Raw genomic sequence first — 24,376 nt, 5'->3', positions numbered from 1 at the left:
GATTCTGACTGTCACTTTAAAATCCACATAGCCCATCAACTTTTTACCCCATTGACATTCTGAGTACAGAGTCTGGGGGTCAAAATGTGCTTTGTTAAACAAAACATATTTTGTGCTAATAAGGATGCCTGTGCTTCAGTAAAAACAAAGCAGTTACAGCTCACACAACACACGCAGAAACTCCAGAAGCATGTTTGTGACTAGTTGCGGTGAGAGCAAAAGAAGAGTTCTTTAGAAAACTGCTTCTCTTGTTGATTTATATTCAGTTCTGGGCATGCATTAAACTGTAACATTTAAATACAGGCTCCAAGAGAAACTCTATCTTACAAAGCTGTCCACTGTGGAAAACAGTTTTTTCAGATATGTTAATAGCCCTGTTACTGGCAGGAATGAGCATGTGTGGTTCACCAGAGGTGGATAGACATGCAGAGGTACAGTGCCCACTGCCAGCACATAACCTTCCACAGGTGCCATTTGACTCCTCTGGTATAATCCATCTAACAGAGAAGTCAGCAAGATGCAACCAGCCAGACCCTCAGCTGGCTAACACTACTTAAATCAATCAAGCTGCCCCAATTTAACACCAGCCAATGAACCTGGCCCTGTAAGTTCCCTCCACTCTGAAGACAGAAAATGTTTAATGTTACACAAAAGACAATTCAATCTCTCATTGGGTGGGAATGAATTTTAAAGGATTCATTCAGCAATTCCTCTTCCAACAATTCCTTCCTTAGGGAGAACCCAGGGTTAGGACACTAGCCTGGATTCAACTCCCTCTTCCACCAGAGATTTCATGTGTGACCTTGAGCAAATTACTCACTTTGAGAGAGACTGCCATTTCTGAAAGACGGGGATAACAACACTACCCTTACACCACCTTGGTGTTGTGAAGTAAAACAGAATGGGCACGTCTACACGTGCATTAATACACTGTGGTTACTCCACATTAAATGTAGTACCTGTAGATGTAGATGTAATAACAGGTACTAACGAAATGTGCAGCAACTGGCGCTACTATGCAGTAGCACTGGCGCACGCTTTTCAAGTGACATTAATGCACAGTAGACTAATTCCTACACAGTAGCGCAATAGCAAGGCTTTTGCTGTGATGTGCTAATGCACAATAGAATAAGTCTACTGAGCATTTACCATCTCATGAAGACACACTCACTGAAATCTATCGACAGGCTCAGATACTCCAGTAATGGGACCACAAATGCATCCTTCGGGTTGGAATTTTCTTAGGTGACAAGGACCATAGTTCTTTACTCACCTTGGTTGAACTTCTGTTTGCTCAACAATTTTGACATAGGCACTAGTTTTGTAACTGCTGGAAAGGGCAGGGAGAAGGCTGACACCAACCTCTTAATTTATTCTGACATGTAAGGTGGTAACTAAGACTAGCAAGAGATTTCCCTGCGCTTTGCTGTCAGAACATCTCAGAGCAGACCACCCTCAGCTGGAATAACTGACCCCATCTGACCTGCGTGCTTGAGAGATTTTACAAAGGATTTCTCATCCATGACTGCCAACAATGTCCACCTGCATGCTGTCTGTTCATGAGCCAGCTGCCAAAGACAGGCCAAAGCCATCACTAGTGCGATGCCATCTAGATCAGTAGAGTGGGAACAGCAATGAATTTGGTCCAAGCAAATCACAATATAGGCCTAAAGCTACAGGTTCTAAAGTGTCTTACATGGAAAATAAATTTAAAAAGAATGAATGCTCCTAATACACAAGATACCACGTCAGCACGAAGACTTTCAAAGGCATTGAAGGATGGGCACTAAGTCTGCTTAGTAAGTAAAGTTAGCAACAAAACCATTTTAATCCTGGGTATTCTTTTGGGCCGTGGCTATAACAAGACATGTTATGTATATGAGCAATAGCATGTGAGCTTTTAAGTAGATCACACACATACAGACACACGCACCTTAGTCTAGAAGGTGCAAATCTACATACTTCTATAAGTGAGAAAGCATTATCAGTTTTCTGTTGTCCACAATTCCAAGTGAAAATATTAAAGTTGCAACCACCACAGAAAGTATAGTTGAGGTGGCCCCTTTGTGACACTGACAGCATCTTGTCATTTGATTGAGAGCCTTTTAGTAGTCTGTGGATTTTTTTTTAAAGTCCAAATTCCTGGAGTCTTGTGATTATGTGAGAAACCCATAGGGTAGTGAGGAAAAGGTTGATAATATGACTCCTGCATTAAAAAAAAAAAAAAAAATCTTTTTTTTTTTTTTTTTAAATTAGGGTGGTTAAGCTCATCACCTGTTTTTGGGGAGGGATCTGCCCCAGTTTTGAACTCAGGGTAGCCAACACCACTCTGATTCCAGCTATTTATCATTAAAACTATTTCCTGTTATTAAGCAGCAAAATTAACTCCCCGTTGCCTGGCACAGTGCTAATGTAGACTAGAGGAGCATCACCAGACCTAGTGATCTGCATTATAATTTAAAGCAGAACAAAGTGGTGATTCCAGAAAGACAAGGATCCAAGCTAACTGCCAGGGTGAAGGCATCAGGTCTATCTATACGAAGCCTCCACTTCAATGAAACAAAAAGAATCCAGCCTACTGTAATACACAGCATTAGGTCATCAGTGTCTTTAGACACCAAGAATAGGTACTTCTTGGCAAAATATATGCAAAGATGGGATAGCATAATAGCCTTGGAAAGCAGAGGGCTTAAGCAGATCCTAGTACTCTTTGGCCACCTGCCAGTAACTCAGCCTGGAAAAGCTAGGCTGTCCAGTCTAGTGTGCCAGCTAAACAAAAAACAATGCAATCCTGCCTGCTCATTAATTAATGACTTCGGTGATTTTATTGAATGCAAATTAAGGCTTCTCTGGTACAGATAATGAAACTTAGCATGCCACTGTCTCTTTAGTTTGTCTGTGTACACCTACCAGCCCATGTGCCTTTATACAAATTGACACATACCACATAGTGTGGAAGAACCCCACCCAGTAAAATGATATGGCCCATTGGGCTCACATCTCTGAGAGGCAGATGAGGTGCTGGTACTGAAATTGTAACAGCTATATTCAGATATTACAACATTAAAAAAAAAACAAGTGTGCCTACAGTCTGGGATTATCTATGTAACCAGAGCTCTGCTTCCCATCCATTCAAATCTCAGGGGGGGAAAAGTATATCAACCTTGGAGTCAGACGGATTAAAGCCAGTTTGCCCTTTCTCTAGTCAGATCTCTTTCCAGACACTGTAGTGGTCAGTCTAGGAGCTGCATAACTGACATAAGATTGAATTTAAAAACCAAATTTAAAAGCTCTCAAGTAGCTCCCTGAAACAGTCATTATACATTGGACCCATGCAAAAAAGCAGTTTGGAGATTCTCCAGATTGAGTCCAGAGTGCCATTTAAGCAACTATTCTTGCTAGCTGTGAGTTAGTCATCGTCACACTCCACCCATCTTTCTACACTGGTCGTACCCATTTTTTACCTTTGTCATTTATGGGGCTGGTAAAAGCTATACCAGTGATTCTCAGCTGGAGTCCCACAGCACCCTGGGTGTTGTGAATGTGCAAACTTCTTCAAGCGTGCCACCCTGCCATCAGGTGGAACTGCTCCACCACACTTCTTGTTTCCAGAAGATGCCATGCAGGGCTGGACTGGAAAGCAGCCGTGGCAGAAGGGGGCGCCCTTCTGCAGCCCGGCCTGAGGGGAGAGTCCAGACCAGCAATGCCACCACCATGGACAGGATACAGTAAGTGCCACCCCTGCCCCTGCACTTCCCCATGGGTAAGGGGTTGCCCTCTGGGCTTCATGTATTGAGGCAAAGGTTGGGGGGGGTGGGGGATGTCTTCCTGACTGGATGAAAAGGAGGGGGGCTCCCTCTGCCCACATCTGCAGAAGGGGCTGCTCACGTTCTGGAGGGAGGCCTTGCGTCTAGACCAGTTGAGAAAGGAGCTACACACCATAAAGAAGTGCTTAGGGAAGTCAAGTAATTTTGCTGTACCTCCTGTTATGGCAATAAAGCATCATGTGATATTAGTGAGCAGTCATATTAAAAATTCCTCTTCAATCATCAGTAAAAGCCTGGAAGATAATCCTACTGATCCCTGCATGTGGCTTTCCAGCACCCTCGTTATCTATGGCTTGATTTTTGGGGCTCAAAGCCGTAAACACTACTGAATGTGTAAGACTACTCGTAGTAGCCAACATTATACTCAGGAGCGCATGCTGGACTGGAGACTCCAGTGTCTCCTTTAAAGCAGGGAGCATGGTATCAACACCTAAATCAGCCATATTCTGCTCTTGTGCGGTGCAAGTCACAGGAGGCCAAAGGAGTCACTCTGGATTTATACCACTGTAAACATGAGCAAAATCTGGCCCCAAATTTCACTTGGCAACAAACTATTGCTGTCAACTGCCACCTTTTCAAAATGAGGTAAACTGAATGCCTTCTGATAAAAGTTTGCATTGCACAGTCTGTGCTTCTTTTGACCTGTAAAGCACTCTTGGAAAAGCAGGTCTTGCAGTGATAAAGTGCTATCCCTGCCCGTGCCTCAGTCCCATGAGAGTCATTTCACATAAACAGTAGTGATATTAAAAGGGACAGTTGCACTCTGATACTATGGTGGGGAAGACCCTATAAATAAGATCAGTGCTAATTTGAAATTTAACACGGATAGAAGTGAGAAGACTGTTTAATCAAGTTTCTTCAGCAATAAAGAGCCTCCCCATTCAGGAAATTCATCAAATATTTTCAAGGCAGATGCCAAAGCATTTTACAATTACTTGCAGCTCCCTTTGGCTGCCCGGCTCATGTCTACTAATGTCTCACTGCATTAGCAACCGCCTGTCTTAGTTCCAAGCACTTTCCTCATTTTCTCCCTATGGAATAAGAGAGTTTGGTTTTCTGCCTGCAACTGTCACACAAAAAGCTACTGTTCTGAATGTAAAGGTAAAGTTGGTGGCCTGATTAGGAGATATTTATAGATCCTCAGAGGATTCCTAGCTAACAAAGGGCATTATGCATTTTTAATAGTGCTACCTAGTGTGAAATATTTCATAAAACAAAGCAATAGATCTTTAGACTTCATCAGGCTGACAAGGGTGGGGGAAATTGTTTTCCACTGCACAGACTTATTTCTAGGAGGGGTTGCGTTCCCCCACCGACCAAGGTGGTAGTGGGGTAGCCAGGTTTTGCATAACCATTTTAAAATTTAGCATCCAATTTCTAGCGCATTGATTTGCATTTGAAAAAATACAAAAAAAACCAACTGTGGCACCTCCTTAGAAACTAAATTAATTATTTTTTTCATAATGCAAGAGGTGAATTGCAAAAACATTCCCCCCCTCCCCCCGCACCCTTTTTCTGGGCCCGATCCTTCCCCCATTAAAATCCTTGGATTGAGCTGTGCCCTATGATGGGCACAGTAGGAGGTGACTCGGGCCCCCTGCTGGTGGCAAATTAAAAAACAGAAATCCAGCAGCACTTCGCTTCTCTTCTCTAAGAATAAAACTAAAACGCTGTTCAGTTAAGGCCCCCGTTCTGTTTTCATAAAAAGACAGACACAGAGGCAACATCTGCATCTCTAAAAGGAACAACAAAAAAGAGTTGCCAATCCTGCCCCTGAAACTTTGCAGAACGAAAGTTTTGGGGAATGTCACCAAATTCCTTCAAAGGACCATAAACCTTTTAATGAGGTGCTCTCCCATTTTTAAGCCCAATTATTCCGCTTTTAACAACTGAATGGAATAACTTTACAGCTCCTCATTACCCTGCAGGCTTCAGAGACCCCTGATTACCCATCCATCCTTGCTTAGTACAGGACTCCCTGCTACCCTACCCATCCCTAATGAAGGGCAATGTTAAAAAAGGAGCCTTTTGTACCCCTCCAACACATTTAGCTTATTAAAACGGTAATATTTCAAAGCATCTACCACTAATGACATTCGTTTCCTTACCTTTAAAAGAGAGGTCAAGGCAGAATGAAAGAGAAAAAGATCGACTGAGCTGGCACTTTAACACTGAAGTCTGCAGCTTCCTGAGCCAGCCTGGTCAACAAGCCATGAAAGCCCTGATTGTCCCAAAGGTCATAGGTTATCATCAGTGAGTCACCCCTGGGACTGCCTGCCTGCTACCCAGGCACATCTCTGCCCTGCGCACATCTAAACGAGGCGCTTCAAAGGACTCACTGGTGCCAAGCTGGGTATCTCTGCCTAGCAAGCCAGGGTGCACATGCTGAGAAGCTGGAACAAAGTGGGACGGTTGTGCCAGGCTGGCTGACCCAGCTGTCAGCTGGATACAAATGGTGGGCAAGAGATGGGTGTAGAGAGCCCGCTGGAGACTGTAGCAGCCAGGACTCCCCCCACCCCGCACAACTGGTATCTGACACTCACTGATCTCGGATGACAGACAAAGAAACTTAGGAAAGAGCCCTTGTCTTGGGGGCTTGGGGAGAGGAGAGCCCAGCCCCACTGCAATAAAGCATGTCCAGCTTCCTTAACAAGCATCTGAAGGCAGATCTCCAGCACCCCCCTCCCACCCCTCCAGCCCCAGCTCCTGCAAACTTGCCCCTGTGCCTCCTTAGCCCTCCCCAGCATGCTGAGCTAGGATCAGGGATCATGTCCTTACCTCCTCTCCTGGCTCTCCCTCTCCCCTTCTTCTGGCTGCAGCTGCTGCTTGCTGAGCAGTTTTCAAGAGACTGAGTGCTCCTTCTAGCTGACTCGCTGTTATATACACTGCAGACAAGCGCCCCTAGATGGCAGCTGTGTAAGTAGTTTTCTGCCCAAAACACTTGGGAGAAAATAAAAGGGGGGGAGGGAGGTGTTGTTTCCTGGCTGGGCGATGCTGCACCACATCCCTGGGAAAGCCCAGCTTGTCCCCTCTTCCCCAGCACATTTGAAGGAGGAGTGGGTGTATCACCTGCATCCTGCCAAAAGGCGGGGAAATGCCAAGTCAACATTAGCCTCTCCTCTTAAATCACCAAATATTGATCTTGTCTCAGGTGTCTATAGATCTTTAATCCCTTTAACACAGGCAGAGGTGCATTTCCTAGCTCTGCTAGAGACTTTTATCCTCACACAATCATGTCTTGATCTGTTCAGAGCCCTCTGCCTGTGCATGGCTTGGCAATACAGACTTTTTTTGTTGTTGTTCCTGTTGTTTGGCACGAAAGGAGGTCATCACTGCACAAAGCAGAACTCACTTTTTCAGGTTGTGCTGATCAACTGCCATGATCTCAGGGAAATAGCCTCAAAATGTGTGAGATGCTGTCATTCTGCTTGTGAAGACACCCCAAGTCCCCCAAAAGTAAACCTAAATGCTGATGTTCTTTCCCTGGCCCAGCTAAGATTAATACTTGCGTTAAATGTGGGATATTTATTTTTCCTGTCCATGGAAAAGAATTGTTTCAGTTTTTACTTAAAACTTAAAAGACTTCAGCTTAAAGAAGCCACCTTTCCCTCCACAGTGAAGCAACAAATGTGTCATAATTTCAAACATGTAAACATCCCAGCAGTGGCTTTTGAGCATCCAAAAACTGAGGCACCAAATTCAGCACTCTTAAAAAAGCCTTATTTTCATAAAGTTTTAAGTATCTATACAAATGAAACCTTAAAGAGTTTCAAATTGGAAGCTGAAAATTATTTGTCACTTCTAAAATTTAGACTAGAGGGTCTTATTCAGCATTCTAGGGGAACGATCATATAAACTCAGGCCACATAAACTCTTCAGACAAGATAAGGGGTGTTGGTTTTTTTCCTTCGTTTGTTGGGGTTTTGGGGTGGGGTTTTTTGGGTGGGGTTGCATGTGTAAATAAAAATAAATGTAAAGCAACTCAAAGCTTCACTTTGAGGTCATGCTCTGTAAAGCTTTGCAGAAATAAACTGCAATCTATTCTAGTTCCACTGATTTCCAATTCTAGCAGTGTCCTGCAAAGACAACTGCATTTATGTAATGTTAGCCCCACCTCTACTGGTGCCTGGTTCCTAAAATACAAAAGCTTGTGAACACTCAAGAAAAGTGGGGGTTTTTTAATACCTCCACTGCAATTAAGGCAGATAGAGCTAAGATTGCATGGCTCAGACACTAGAAGAACAGAAAGCCTCAATCTTAATAAAGCAGCAACAAAGGGAAAAAAAAGATTATTGTCTGGGATAGTTGGGTGGGGGAGGCTAACAGTTCTCTCCTGACATAAGAAAATGTTGTACAGTCAGAGGCAGTAAGCTCACACCTCGTTTTCTACACCTGCTGCAAGAAAAGATAACACCAAAGACAAGCCACATAGAGTAAGATTCTTGCCAACTAAAGTCACCCTATCACTTTCTGTGTTACTGAAGGTAAATCAGGTCATTCAAATCTCCTCTTAAGCACAAAAGGCCACATTTTTGCAAAACCCAATCAAAGTATGAACAGACAACATTTTCAGGCATTTGGTTTTGCAAGTCAGTTGTCTTTAACAGCTTGCTGTTTTTCTTCCTGGTGGAAGATGCAGTAATCTACCTGCCAACAAACCAGTAAATCCCTTGAGTGAAAATACAAATGGTGCAATGTGAGTAAGTACTCTTAGCTGCTGAAGCTTGAAAATAGTGCTGACAGCTGAAAAGGCTCTGACTCATGTACTCCCAGTCCTGGGCATTTATAAACTATGGACAACAAAATGCAGTATATATATTTAGACTATACCATTTCCTCCACCCAACATGGGATGTGTAGAATATACACATACACCAGGATTTTGGGGGGCACAAAAGTAAAACAGTTCAGCAACTTGGGACCAAATTCTTCTCTTTACTCAGAAGGCACCCAGGCACCTTTGTAACAGAGCTCCTGCCTAAACAAGGTTGATAAGTTAGCTAATACATTTTAAGCAGCACATTTTGAAACACAAACACAAAAAGCCTTTAGCACTTCTAAATATCTTGGCATTAGCCACCAGCTGCAAATACATTTTAAATGCAGCTAGCCCAAACTCTAGTAGTGGCTACAGAAGGTTAATTAAAACATGTTTTTAAAATATAACCCATTTTTCTGGTCAAAAAAGAGCTGGAATGAGGACTTGGGACTTTTAAGAGATTTTCTGGTGCCAACATCTATTCTTCTAGAGCAAAAGTAAGAAGGGAGCTCAGATACTTTATGTCTTTAAGAAGAGAAGTCTAATCAAGAAACCACTTATTTAGTATTGCATATTCCAGGTTTCTAATTAAGAAAAAAAATCTATTATCCATCGGGACACTCAATTCGTCTAAAAAAAAGGATCTCTATTTTAACTGGACTTTTTACTGCTTCATCCTTTCCTAGGAAACTTCGGAGGATGACCTTGGGAAGGAGTCACCCCAAATTTATACCATCATGAAAGAGAACAACGGTTGTCCCTTCATGCTAACTGAGCCTGATTATCTCCTTGATGCCTGCATGGTTACTGCAGTTGGAGTGAGTGGATCAGGGGTGTGGCAGGGCAGAGGGGGGGAGGAAGAGGTGGGGAGGAAACAATGATTATACTAGCCCTCAGTCCTGTGAAAATCAAGGAGAGGATGAGGTTACGGAACAGCCTGAGTTCATGCACATATGTATATTTTGCCTACTGCTTGAGGAAGCTCTGCAACATGCATACAGAGTAATAGGCAATATATTTTTTATGTGAAGGTACAACCCAACCTCTGCCCTACTAATGAACATTATATAATTTCCCTTTTCCTGCTTGAATTGTTCCTGAGTAGGGGATGATAGAGCCCTTTGATCTGTAGCTCCAAATTAGCAAAGCGTTTCAGCACCTGCTTAACTATAAGCACTTACCAAAATCCACTGACTTCTGTAATTAAGTTCAAAAAGGACTGGGAGTACTCACAAAGCTCAAGTGCTTGGCTGAAGCAGAGCCCAAAAGCTATAGACAAAAATATTCTGGCAGAAAACCATAATCATTAGGTCGAAGAAACAGACAAATTTTCTTTACCTGCAAGGCAAGAAACAATGAATTCAGTTTTATATCTTCTTCCAAACAAAGCCAGCAACTAGCATCCAGCAATGCACAACAAAAGACTGTCTTGTTTATGAATCACCTGCAAGTTCCTTCCATACACAGTGCACAACCCTGGCTGTGCCTAACAATTTTCCAGTTTCCTCCCTTAAGCTATCATTTACAGGAAATGCGTTACTCATGCAGGATAGACAAGTATGTCCCTTTCCCTTATGAAAGCCAGATTGTGTTGGCATTCACAGATGAAATGCTCAACAAAAAAATTACAAAACAAATTAATGTTAAATCACTCCATTGCAGCAGTAAAAGTGAAAGAGAAGTTGATGCCCAATCTAGGGTCATTTGGGGGCTATACCGGCAAATAGCCAGGATACCAAAGGCCTCATCTCATTCACATAAGAATTCTGTCTGCTGCTACCTGGACCATGTCAGTCAGTCAGGGATGGAAGGTGATGTGAACCTGATACAGCTATATTGGACAGAAACCTCCAGTATAGATGCAGTTATACCAGCAAACTGAATTCTTGCCAATTTCTTTTGCTCGTGGGAGGGTTGTTTTTATGCTATTGGTAGACAGCATATCTTTGCCAGATTTCATGAGTATACCATACCACACAAGCTTTTTGCATAGCCACTTGGGAAAAGAGTAGACAGTTTGGCTACCAGTAAGGCATTTTAGTATAGACATAGTCCTAGTGTCTACCAGCTCCACAGACAATGTTGGCATCTCATGTTTTTCATTTGGTTAGAAAAACAATCAGGAAAAACTTCCCTAATTTTAAGAATAGATGCCTAGGGAAACAGTGCAACTTCCTGCATTGGAGGTTTCTAATATGAGGATGGACCCATGTACATATGGGATGGTTTAGGAACAGTGCATCTATGCAGAGGGTTAGACTAGATGACACTTGAAGACCCTTCCACCTGTCTTAGGTGAGCATCCATGGGGCTCCATGGTGTTAGGTGCTGTGTACAAACGTATTGATAGGTAGTCCCAGTCCAAACAGTTCATGACCTTAATAGATAAGGCAGGAGGGGATGGGAGAAAGGAAGCATTATCCTGTATCACAAGAGGAGAACTAAACCACTGAATGACTTGACCAAGGTCAGGCACTGATACTGTAAAAATAAGTAGGGCTTGAACCCAAGGTTTTTTTTCTACTAGCTAATTGCCTTCACCACATAGCCTTCCATTGCCTCAGAAGAACAGAACTCTCTACTGCTTGTATTAGAGAAATACACAAAAAAGCTGTAATGCGCTCTATCCACCCACCTGCCTCTCCCCTCTTTTCCTCACCCATCTTCTCCTCTTACCTAGAATCAAGGATTAGAAGCTGTATTTTATGTTCAAGCTTCCCTTTCTAACACAACATAGAGGAGTGCTGAGTTTTAGCCTGATCTAAGCAAGTACAAAAATGTAACTTGGCACCGACAAGCACTTGAAAGATTTTTGGAGTGATAGGAAGTACATAACAGAAGGGTGGGGGAGTTTTTCAAGACCACAGAAATACTTAAAAGCGACAAATGTTTGTAAATTGCACAACAGGAGGGCTGACACAAAGCAAAGACAAGACTGCGCAGTGTCACGCACACATCTGTGTAAGAGCGTCTTAGAGAGAGAGATGTCATCATTTATCTGAAGACAGAGCATAGCACTCTAGCCAACACTGTTACTCAGATCCAAAGCATAAACACACCCAGCAACCAAGTCTCTCTTAAACAGAAAAACAAAGCAAAAGTCTGAAGGAACAAAACTCACAGGCAATAAACTGGAAATCAGGCTCCGTGCTCTGCAGGTACAAGGAAGTGAAATAACCTCCCATGATCTTTACAATAAGAGCTGCTAGGGCACCATACCAAAAATCAGTATTAATTTCCTCCCGCTTATGAACCAGCTCATTTTCTGTTGTCTCCCTGTCACAGACCTTATAATGTGAATGTGATGATGGATGTGATGATGGAAGAACAGTACAAATGACCAGACTAATAAAAAAGGAATCACTACATAAAGAGCCATTTCTTTAAAGATCTCTGAGGAGAGAGACTAAAAAAGTAGTAGACTTTATCCAGGTCAATAATTGTCGTGGTGCTTTTCAGAGCCATTTCACCCTACAGTAGAAAATAACCCATGTCATTTAATACTAAGCCAACATCTAAATCAGGTTAAGCAGTCACTAACCAAAGTCAGGAAATCCAAAGTTAGTACTGTTCTCCTGTCTCACTCATGCCACATGGGATAAAAAGAGGTATAAAAGCATGAAGTGAAGGTGGAGTGTCAGTTGTAACAGTGAAATTCCTGGCTTTTGTTGGTTAGCATTAAGACCTTAAAAGCAATTTGATGCCTCTTGGAAAATTTCAGTCACATTCTATTTAGGTTTTGTCCTATAAATTCCTACTGTCGCAATCACCAGAGTGGGGTAATGCTAACAAAGGGTAGCCACCAACATGTTTGTTCAAGGGGCAAAATAAGTGAGACAGTCTCAGAGGCTAGTAGTAGCCCTGAAACTGACCTGTAATAGTCAGTGAGCACATCTACACATGCATTAAATGTGCCATAATTACAGTGCATTAAGTTTAGTACCTGTAATAACAGGTACTAAACTTAACACCGAAATTGGCAGCACCATGCAGTAGTGCCAGCGCACTTCTTTTATGTGATGCTAACTCACAGTAGACTAATTCTACTGAGCATTAGTACATTTACACAGCTTTTGCCATGATGTGCTAATGTACAGTAGAATTAGTCTACTGTGCTTCTAGTGTCTTGTGTAGATGTGCCCAGAGTACAGCTCTAGGAAATTGTAGTTTGCAAACCAGCCCTGCTCAGGATGCTGTCTAATGCAGATCTGGGAACAATTTTTCAAATTCGGGATGAATATCCCATATTAGGGCATCCTCAGGGACATGGGGGCCCAACCCTGAAATGAGGGACCATTCTAGAAAATCCCAGATAGTTGGTCATTTTTATTCTAATCTTGCTCTGAGCACTTGTATTATTATTATTATTATTATCATCATTATCATCATCATCATCATCTGTATTAGAATGGCATTTAGAGGCTTAAAGGCCAACAGAGATAAGGACCCTAAAGCACTAAACCTTATGCATAGTAATAACAGTCCTTGCTCCAAAAAAATTTACAGTGTACATAGCCAAATGTCACCCAGTAGATCAGTGGCACAGCCAGGATTAGAATCCAGGGGAAGACCTATAGCTGGTGTAAATCATCATAGTTCCATTGACTGAGGAGATGGGACAAATACCAGCTGAAGATCTGACCCAGTATCGCATATGCTAGCTAGGCCAAGCACCTTCACTTGATAGATGAGCTGGTGACCAGCAGCCCCTTGCTTCTGCTGAACTTTTATTTATTTCTATTACCAGTAAAGCTGTGCACATTGGTGATGCATAGGGGGTGCACATGCACCCCCTGAGATTGGTCACACACGCCCTGAGACTGGCCACTGCTGATGCTGCCAGCAGTGTCTGCGGGTGGTCACTGGTCACCACCACACCCTTCTCGCCACCAATACTGCCGGCAGTGTTTGCAGGCAGTCACCAATCACCAGTCGGCACTCACCACCTCCCCACCCCCTGCCACTAAGACTGCTGTGGCCGGTTCCCGCTCACTGCAGCCATGCCCCTGCTGCCGCCGTCTGCAAGTGGTCACTGTGTCCCCACAGCCTCAGGAGGCACGAGGCATTTACGGCTGCACATGGAATAATAAGGCAAAGCAAGTCTGATGGAACTGCCCACATTCCTTGTTCCCACTGGAACTGTCTGTTGCAAAATAACCATCCCCTTATACTAGAGCAGAATAGACTCTGACGTGACTATTAGAGGGCATGTTTGTTGTATCTACTGTCCTTATGCTGTTTACCTTAATCCAGTGGTTCTCAACCTTTTTTGTACTAGGACCTATTTGTAAACATCAATGGCCAGTCCTGACCCAGTACCCCTCACTCCCAACCTGCTGTCCCCAGGCCCCAGCCCTCCAGTGTGCGGAGTAGGCGGTGGGTGTGTGTGGGGCATGGAGGGCCCCAAGCAGCCCTTCACAACCTGGAACTCTGCCCGCCAGCCAGGGAAAAACTAGCATTTCCCACCTTTTTCTCCTTTAAAGGAGAACCCATTTTTAAAGTTTCTTGATCCGTTTTTAAAGTTCGCTCATGACCCTTTCATATATTCTTGTGACCCACTTTTGGGTCATGACTCATGGGTTGAGCCATGCTACTTTAATTACTTTTGTGTCCTGCTCTAAAGCCCTCTCCCTTGTACTCAATGGACTCATTTTCTAAAAGACTGGTAATTTTGGGGTCAGAGCTCAGTACCCAGAATCAATCAGATTTTTAGAAGAGCTCAACAGATTTGTAAGCAGTCTCACAGTTATGACCTGTGCCACATTGAAATGAGAGCTCAGGTCCCTGAAATGCCGACTCCTGGGGTTAAACAGCTTGACCCTCAGCGTGTCCTGCTTACTGGAACAGACCCTCCTTTCACCTGCCATGCCTTGTTCTTGTATATTGTTGGGAGGGTTTCTTGTCATGAATAGGAGTCTCACTCTGGCCACACGCAAGGTAGTTCTGTGGGGCTCCACCTCTCCTCACACCCTGCCAACTGGGTATGATGATATTGGCCAACCCCACTTCCTGCAAAGAGATACAACTACAGTTTTGACTCACTAGATGTTATCAGTAGACTCTCAGAGTGAATGTCATCAGTTTGGATAGCCATTTAGCCTGTCAAAGTCTCTGCCTACCTAATCAGTCAACTATAAAGAAACGATGAACAGAGAAATCAAAATTGTATGCTGTCGCAGAGCACTGGGGTGCCCTGCTCCTAAAGAGGAGAAACTGCTAGGGAAAGAGCCCTAGCAGTGAATAAGGAGCTCAGCTGTTGGTTGCCAGGGCAACTGGAGTCAGCAAGCGACCCACACCTGCCAACGGTCAGCTGACTGTAAGGGGCAGGGCCTGGCCCTTATAAAGCCCAGGAGCTGAGGCCAGAGGCAGTTCCCTGCCAGCAGCCAGAGAGGCAGCAGCTCCCTAAGCAAAGATGCGAGAAGAAGCCTGACCACAGGTACAGCTCAAGCCGAGTAAAGAATGGCAGCTCTAAGATGTCTGAGCCATGTGGTTTTAGCCAAGCGGCTTTAAGTTATGTTATAGCCTAGGGGCTTGTGTTTTGTTTTGTTGTTACACCTGTGGTTTGGGTGAGGCTATTAGGGGTTGGAGGAGGCCTCATAGGGGACTCACGGTAGTGTGAGGACCCCAGCGCCGGTGAGGGCACAGTATTTGGGGTGTATAGACCCCAGCCCCAGAGAGGGGCAGCTGAGAAGCCCCAGAGAAGGGGGCATTGTGGAGAAGCCCCAGGGCGGGCATGGTGAGCCCCAGAGAGGGGGCATTACTGAGAAGCACCACATGGACATGGCGGGCAAGAATTTGAGGGTGCCCTTGGGCCAACTTGGCACGGGAAGGAGGCCTTGAGGAGATCACGGCCCTCCTGCAGGACCCTGCCGTGACATATGCAAATCATTGGTCACTAAGAAAATCAGTCCATTGCATTGCCTACTATACTGCCTCCCATAGGCAATCACATAACAACAGTCAATGAAACAAGAACCATTTGCAATTCATTAGTCCATAAGAAAATCAATCCATCCAATTAATTCTCCTAAATAATCCAATAATGATAATCAATAAAATCAAAATTATCCACAATTCATTAGTCATTAAGAGAATCAGCTCATCATATTAATTCCATTGGCTCATCAAATCACTCTCAATTCATTACATGCTAGGTCCATCTATCAAGCAAAGTTCTCGCTTTTCCAAATGTGCAAATCACACAACCTAATTAATTCTTGCTGGTTGCTTCCCAATCCTCTGACCTAATGCTTCAGAGCCTGGAGCCACAAGCCTCCCCCTCCTTGACTGGTCTTTCTTATGGTGGGCACCTGTTCACTTCCTCAGACCCTAATCAGGAACGAGAGATCCTCCCTCTCTCGGTCCAACTCCATGGTGGCTTCCCGGGGCCTTCTCTCCCCTCCCCTACTCCCGGGGCTCCATGAAACTCCTGCATCATGGAGACTCTCCCCTTGCCAGTTTCAGTGGCATTTACAGCATTCTCAGGGCTGTGCAGCTCTGCAGTTCATCATCCCATTGCTCTCTCTCCTCCTTCTGCCTGCACTGGATGTCTGGTTATGTACTTTGGGAGGTGCCCAACCAGGTGCCTGTGCTGGATGTCTGGTTATATACTTTGGGAGGTGCCCACCATAAGAAAGACCAGACAAGGAGGGGTAGATTTGTGGCTCCAGGCTCCGAAGCATCAGGTCAGAGGAGTGGGAACCAATGTCTGGTTATACAGCCAGCTCTTGGGTGTCCTCCAATATGGAGGGAACAGGAGCTTACAAACTGGGACCCCTACTTCCTCTGCCATTCAGCCACCACCACCATCCCTGTAAGAACACAAGAGAACTCTCCAGCCCTTACCGGGCTATGTTACTTCCCCCAGGTACCAGAAGCAGGGTTTCTCAGGGCCCCTACTCTCAGGTTCCACTTTGGAGGGTGCCTCCTGCTTCCACAAGGTTGAATGATCATCTGTTACCAAGGTCTTTAAAAAATCAGGCCAGCAGCACCTAAGGTAAAGTTGACACCAGAACCCCTACCACCCAGTACTAGTGCTGAACCTTGGTGTTGCCAAACCTAAATACTAAAAATCCCAACATCACAAGATTATTTTAAAAAGTGTGAGATTTTTTTTCCCCTTCTAGTTTTAGGAGCCTTGGTTTTGGAGCTGCTCATGTAAAAAGCGAGCATGGAAACTTTATTTTTTTTAAAAACACAAAAAACTCAAGAGTCTTGTATAATTACAGGACTCCAGGGACTGAGGCCTTAAAAAATAATGCCAAATATCTGGGAGATTTGGAAGTTTGTAATACTGTGAATGCTTCCTTAAATATGTGTATTACCTATATGATTTGAGTCTCTTGAGTAGGGATTAACTTCTCCCACACACATCAACATTTATACTTCACAGATAACAACAAAAAGGAATGATGATGATTTATAGACAAAATGCATATATTATTACATGTATATCAAATCAGTGGTGCAGCCCATGCTTTGGCTCTACTTTCTCTTTCTTTCATTATAATTTAGTTTAGCAGCTGCAGGAACCCATGCTAGAGAGGTTAATACTTGTTTCCAGCTGCCTCACAGGACACTTTCCATCAATCATGTATGGAATTGCAGCTATGTCATTTTTTAGCGAGTTTCCAAAAAAGCCAAATACCAGGTGTGGCAAGCATTCCAATACACTATGAAGACAGAAAAATCGATGTACATTCTTAATGCAAGGACTTAATGCAAAGACTGCATACAAAGACTGCTTTAAAGAAAAATCTATTTTAGTGTAATTAAGAATATAACCCATGTAGCTAATAATTATTGAAAATAGTTCTCTCCTTCACAGTCCATTTCCACTTTACTCATCTTCCGCTAAGTAAAGATGTAACCTATAGGTGTTATTTGTAGCTTCATAATCTACTCTCATAGACATTATTGTAATTTATTGAAAAGGTACTGAAGTGTGACTCCGTGGAAGATAAAATAAGTCTTTGAATGAGAAATCCTGCTTTCAGCAGTTACTGCAACTATCAATGAAGATATAAACATTAGTTTTAAAAATTTTCTCCTCCAGACTTAAAGGCTATTACATGGTTGCCTGTGATTGTGAAATAGGGGACACAGAGACCTGAGTGGTTCCTTTTGGTTCTTTGTTCCTAATGAAAACAATCTGGCACATACATTTAGACAGTAGCATAGCTAAGGGAGAATAGAGGCAGTGAATGGGGAGAGGGCACAAACATAGCAGCCACTGCACTGCCTGCCCTCCTGCTACTGCCAGCAACACAGGCACTGATGCTGCCACCTGCCAAGGCGCAGAAGTGCCCAGGATGGACATCTGCATTTGGATTAATAGCATACATGGACAGAAGCCAGCCTATAGCAAGCTCGGTTCCAACTTAGCATAAGCAACAAGTGATACAAAAGAAATTCTGGTGGCACAGGGCGGGGGAATACAAAGAGGGACAGCCATTAGATAAACCATGCTGTTGGTCTCTTGGCCTGGGGAGTCTGAGAGTCAGAGTATCTGGCTTCTGTTTCCAGTTCTGAGCAGTGTGGGGAGTGGTTCTTTAGTGGTTAGTCACCAAGTGGACCAGGCTTCCTAGGGTCTCCTTCTAGCTGCCACTGACAAGTCACATGCCTTTTCCTTCTAGTTTTCTTGCCACAAATGAAAGGACTCAACCCACCCTGAAGGATGAACTAAACTTCAGTATAACATCTCCTGGAAGAACAAAGAAGAAAAGCAGCAAGTTGGTGCTTGTGGAGAAGCTTGAGAGAGTCCAGAGAAGAGCCACGCGCATGATCAGAGGTCAGGGAAGCAGACCCTACGATGACAGGCTGAGAGCCCTGGGGCTCTTTAGCCTGGAAAAGCGCAGGCTCAGGGGTGATCTGATGGCCACCTACAAGTTTATCAGGGGTGACCACCAGTATCTAGGAGAACGTTTGTTCACCAGAGCGCCCCAAGGGATGACGAGGACGAATGGTCACAAACTACTACAAGATCGTTTCAGGCTGGACATAAGGAAGAATTTCTTTACTGTCCGAGCCCCCAAGGTCTGGAACAGCCTGCCACCGGAGGTTGTTCAAGCGCCTTCATTGAACACCTTCAAGATGAAACTGGATGCTTATCTTGCTGGGATCCTATGACCCCAGCTGACGTCCTGCCCTTTGGGCGGGGGGCTGGACTCGATGATCTTCCGAGGTCCCTTCCGGCCCTAATGTCTATGAAATCTATGAAATCAAGTTCACCCTCTAAACAAGTTTCTGTTTGTGCTGCTCCTCTTACCTCACAGCAGGCCACACAGATGGATAAGACACACACCTGTCATTATCTTCTCAGCTGCAGACCCACCAACCCAACAGGTTTCTCCTAATGCTGCAGTTCTACAGACTGGCTATGAAGAGAATCACAGGCCTCTGTGGAAACCCCCAGAGGACTGACTGGTGGTTACATGTTAGGACCCCTTATCCAGCAAGGTGGTTGAATTTCCATCCCTGGAAGTGCCAGTCAGACAAACACTAGTTTGGGACAGCTTGGACACACAGGCTCCCGCCTCAAGCAAAGAGTAGGACTAGATGATCTTCTGAGGAGCCCTCCAGCTCTATTTTTCTATGATTCTATGACTTTCCCCTGATATCCACATCCCAAGCAGGGGCAGCCCAGGTAAAAACCCTGGTAAAGTGTGTAAAGAGTGTAAAAGCCCTGGTCAAGTGCTCCAGCCATTTGATCTGCCTGGAGACATCTCAGCTCTCTGAAGCCTCCAGCACCCTGGAGAAGGCAGCATCTCAAAAGGTCCCAGAGGGCAAGATGCACAGGAGGAAAGGATAAATGGCAATATCCAACACAGCAGAGAGGTCAGAGGAAGAGCTGTTGAGAAAGGGTCAGCAAGGACCCTAACAAGAGCCATTTCAGAAGAGCAGGCTCATTGGGAGCCCAAGTGGAGTTGTCCAGGGTGGGGCAGGGGAGAGGAGTTCAATCCATGTGCTAAGAGGGAAGAAAAGAGAGAAATGTTATTAGGGTAAGCAGGTGTAGTCAAGGGCTGGCATCTGAGGGCAAATCAAACTGTAATATGCTTCCACTGTTAGAGGAAGGGACCAGGGGCCTATCAGCGGCAGAGGAGTAGGCCAGAGTGGGGGTCAGTATTGGGACAGTGGAGATGGGAAGGTGTATGGGAAGACATACCCCTGCTCAGTGACTTCCATTTCCTCGTAGCCTTGTTCAGAGACCTCCATTTCCTCATGCCCTTGCTCAGTGACTTCCATGTCCTCATACCCTTGCTCCACCACTTCCATCTTGACCATCTCCATCTCTCTGAATGTTTTCCCCTACTCACCTAGCAACCCCCTGCTCTTCCATCTCCATGGCACCTGCTAGCACTGTGACATAGCCAGGTTCTAATTGCTCTGCTAACACGTCAGCCCCAATAGCCCCATTGATAGCTGGCAGGTTCAGTTTTGCAGAGCTTGGGGTAAGGTTTGCTGGCATCTGAGAAGACTCACCCATTTCCCAGAAATTTTTAAAGGCCGTGTTTTCAGGCTTGTTTGCTAGGGAGGGATATGCCAGAGGCCTTGCCTTGTCTGAGCCCTAGCTGGTCTGGGAGATCCCTGAAGCCAGTCAAACTGTAGATTGGTTCATATTGGAACTTGGACTATCTAGTAACTCGTGTCAGACCCACCATTAGGGGAATGGAGAGTTAGTTTAGAACCCCCTGTGACCACCAACTGCTGCCCCCTTTTCAGGCATGGAGCAGTCCACATGGTCCCCCTACAAATCAAGTCTCTCTCACTCCCACGTTCCCCACCTGACTGTCCTGCCACACCTTGATATCAGTGGGAGAGAGAATTGTACCATGCCAGCTGGCTCACCTATCCTCAAAGGTCAGTTCTGGACCATACCTACCTGTCCTGACACCACTGCACCTGGCAGGATGTAGCACCCTTTAGGGTTTCCTGGCATGTGGTCTATCCCCTCTGCAATGCCCTATAGGGTTTGTTACCTGTTCTTGCTGGACGCATTCCCCTATGTTCTCTTCCCTCAGTGTCAGCTGGGTCCTTTCCAGCACCAGTCTTTTCCTAAATCTCCCTTCAGCCCCAATTACAATAGAGAAAAGGGGGAACAATCAAATCCAGCAAGCAGTTTCAGTCAAAAGTGGAATATTTAGGAAAAGTCAAAATGTTCAATTTTAACACTTTTTGAAATTCATTATTTTTGTTGCAAGCCCAAATTTAGCTAGCATAAGACATTACGTTTGGGAGGACATATTGGGGGAGATAGTTCTTTGTTTTTTACATGCAAGAAAGAAACATTATCTTTAAAAAAAGAACAGTTTGTTTTCCAGGACAAATTCAGGAAGCTAAAACCTAGTGATGTTTGAGTTCTGAAACCTCAATGTATTTTTTGTTGCTTTACAACATCAATCTGTAATGACACTGTATCCAGCAGGACATCACAAGAGTTCTCCACTTTTCTGTTTCTTTTTTTTAAAAAAAGCAAGAATAAAGATTGTTTTATTGGTCTTTCTCAGCTCTTACACACAAAGCCATAAAGGCAACACATTGATCGTGCACATCACACATAAATACATATCTGCCCTCTTCTATACAGCAAACAAGGGACTGCAATCAATAAATTTCATTTTATGAGAAGTCACAGCTATGTGTAGAAATCAGTCCTTGAGTTTCTTCAAGTGAGGGCTCTTTTATGAAACCAAAGGAACGGCTTAGGGACTCTGTTGTACTGAACTGAATCCACGAGCTCGTTACAATGTCACTCTGTCTTAGATATCCTGTGGCAGAATCTTCTTGGAATGTATTTTGGTTCAGACTTGGGTCAAAGACAGTTAACTTGACCTTAAAATAAATCCAGGCAATTTCAAGCCAGCAACCCATTGACTACTGTTTGCAATATAATAACGGGAGAGATTGAGCTCAGTTAAGTCTAAAGTTAACATAAATTTAGGGAGAAAGGAACAATATTCATTCGCTATATGATAAAGGGGAGGTTTTTTATGTGGGCAGAATTCAGAGCATTTTGAGTACCAATTTTAGTACCACATATGGTAAATGCATCTTGATTCTGTTAAGTAGTATGCTGATGTCTTAACCAGGATGGCAGTAAGACAAGAGGTTTGGAATTGTATGGGTCTTTTTCTTACAGTGACTGGATGGGGATCCTTTGTTTACATATAGGCTAGTTTTTGTGAGAGGTATTTTATATAGATCCCTAAGGAAAGATCTCAGAGGACATGCCTTAAGTACTCTGTGCACGTGTGTGCAATAACTCTAATCATTTTGTTTTATGGTCAGGCAACCAAGGGGGAAAATCTGACCCTGTGGAAGCCAAGAGGAGCTGCCCCATCAGCTTAAATGGGGACATGATTTCCCCTTCTTTATTGTGCATTTTATTTTTGTTGAATAAAGCTATATATAAATCATCCAGTATGTACCAGTTCCATATTGTGGAGATAATGGGAGATAACCTTTTCAACCAACAAGTGAAGTAACATAACATTAAGGCAGTGTATTTTCTCCCCATTTGCAAAATATCAGCAAAAATGTTGATTTAAGAGAGGCTTCATATATAAATCGTTTATCTTTTATTCAATCTACCTATGACAGATTTTTACGTGATTACTCTTACGACAAGCAAAAGCAAGATAAAATAAAACCCTTTACTTACACAGGTACAAATCAGGAGTAATTTTAGTGAAGCCAAGGCACACTAGAATAAAACTGCCATAGAAAATTGGGTTCTCTGTATACAAGAAAAGAACTGAAGATACTAAAGGCAACAAAGAATTAACTCAGGCTTGCTACCATGCCAGCTGACTCAGATGAGGGCATGCCTTAAAATCCAAGCTAGGCTTTCTACTTGAACTAATAACCCACCCACTTTGCAATGAGAATGCAGACTAAATCTTGAGTGCTGATAGTCCTCCAGTGCCCTCCCTTCATGCTCAGGGAATAGACTTGACAAATACTTCTACAATTCCCTGGAAAAGATTCAAAGCAATTCAGTTTACTGCAACAGAAGGATCCCCGGGATGTCCCCCAGATGCCCTACCAAATATACAGGGAAATGCAGCATCAGTAAGGACACAGCAAGTTGGAGAACATGGCTCCTCACACTTGGACAAGGCTAATTCAGAGGCTCAGACCTGGGTACTAATCACCCAAACTTACTTTGTGGAAAAGACTTTCTAAGGCTGCATACATGCAATGCACCATTACACTACACTTGTCATTTTCACTATGCAAAATAGCTGTAAAACTTTATTATATCAAAACAGCAGTGTTTCCCATTATTTTTGTACTGGTAAAGATGATCAGGCTGGGCAGTGCTGAATAACATTTTTTGGGCCTAAGCAGTCTATCAAATTAGCATGGGTAAAGCATGCCCTTTTCTGAAGCTAATGGCACACAGGAAGGTGATGTCTGGCTGCCTTTGACTCCCCTGCCTGAATAACCAGGTACACGTTCACAGCTGCATCACAGCTGTGAGCTGCCATCAACCAAAGTTCAGTTTCTTACCTGTGGATCTGGAATGAGATGCCTAAGCCACTCTGCCACTGGGCATCAAAGAGTACCACATCTACCCAAACCCTGTAAGCAAGAAACAGACCCCCTCCACAAGTGATCTGTCCTAGGACATCTGCAACTCTTCCAGCACTACTCGCATAGCTACATCAGAGCTAACAAAAATACAAAACGTCTGCACATCTCTTTGAAAAAAGTCTAAATGACATGATGATGTCTCATCTACCTCAGTGATTAGACTTCTTTGATAATCCATGGAACTGCACTATACTACCATGGGAAGATTTCCCTTCAAAATTATAGCATGGAAAAAGCCTCCTTATGGTTTCATTTTACTGGCTATGTCAGTGCCTATTGTTCTGTCATAATCTCTTTTACACAATGCCACATATGCCCTTTTTTAACCTGAGCAGGGAAACTATTGGTATGTTTTTCTATTAAAAACATGTTTCTACTAATGCAGCTGTTTTCTAAGCAAAGGTCTCATTTACATTAAAGCATAAATTATTCCACTACTTTTCCACTCCTGGTTGACTACACAATTCCTAGTTATATGGCATAACACTTGAACCTGAAATATATAAACTGAGACAAAGCAACAATAAGGGTTTAACAGTACATCAGGATTTTACTTGTTATTCAAAGAGGTTAGAATTGCCAATATAACACTTCAGAGAATCTTGAAATCTTTCAGAGGAGATAAAATACGTTTAAGGAATGCAGTGCTCAAAGTCAGCATTTCACATGCCTGTATAGTTTAAACTGTTGATAACTTCAGTACTGACTCAAGCTAAATCTTAACTAATTGGGAATTTTTTTTTTACTACTGCCTGAAATATAGTGTGAAAATTAACACATTAAATTGCAATTAGTACCGTTATGCTTCTCACAGCAGTTGGTGCTTCATTCCAGATGTACTTTACACTTGAATATTCACAGCTGATCAGCTTTCTAGTAAAGAAATTCACAGAACGAATCTTTCCTTGAGGGATAGAGGGAAGAAAGAGAAACTGTTAGCAAGCTCTCTACATCTTTATCCACACTCTATAGAACATTATTTTGTTCTGAGAAATGCAACACTGCATCAATATTTGGTTTTAAAAGTTACTTAAAAACCATCGTGGAACACTGAGTATATCCAAGATATATTTGGAATATAGCAACTAGCATACTAAATCAGACCAAAAACCCACTAAGCCAGTATCTTGTCTCAGGCCATACCTAACACCTGCTGCTTTGGAGGGTAGTTTTTTGGAAAAATCTGCTGCTAGGG

The 24,376-nt window shown here is 43.6% G+C and overlaps 1 protein-coding gene across 3 annotated transcripts in view; it reads right to left on the bottom strand.

Annotated features, from left to right (window-relative positions):
* Nucleotides 1-24,071, bottom strand: part of ACKR3 (atypical chemokine receptor 3) — a 28,556-nt gene extending 4,485 nt beyond the window's left edge. Inside the window, exon 1 of one of the 3 annotated variants that reach the window (XM_019492028.2) lies at nt 23,979-24,071. The gene's annotated coding sequence lies outside the window, so the exon portion shown is untranslated. Of the gene's footprint in view, nt 1-5,935; nt 6,032-6,605; nt 6,745-23,978 lie in introns of those variants that run through there. The other 2 variants (XM_014594257.3, XM_019492029.2) reach the window with 2 other exon arrangements.
* Nucleotides 24,072-24,376: the final 305 nt, after the last annotated feature.

The sequence above is a fragment of the Alligator mississippiensis genome, chromosome 4 (genome assembly GCF_030867095.1).
Source record: "Alligator mississippiensis isolate rAllMis1 chromosome 4, rAllMis1, whole genome shotgun sequence".
NCBI classification, from domain to species: Eukaryota; Metazoa; Chordata; order Crocodylia; family Alligatoridae; genus Alligator; species Alligator mississippiensis.
Note: the sequence above shows the minus strand (reverse complement) of the source record. Positions and strands in the feature narration are given on the sequence as shown.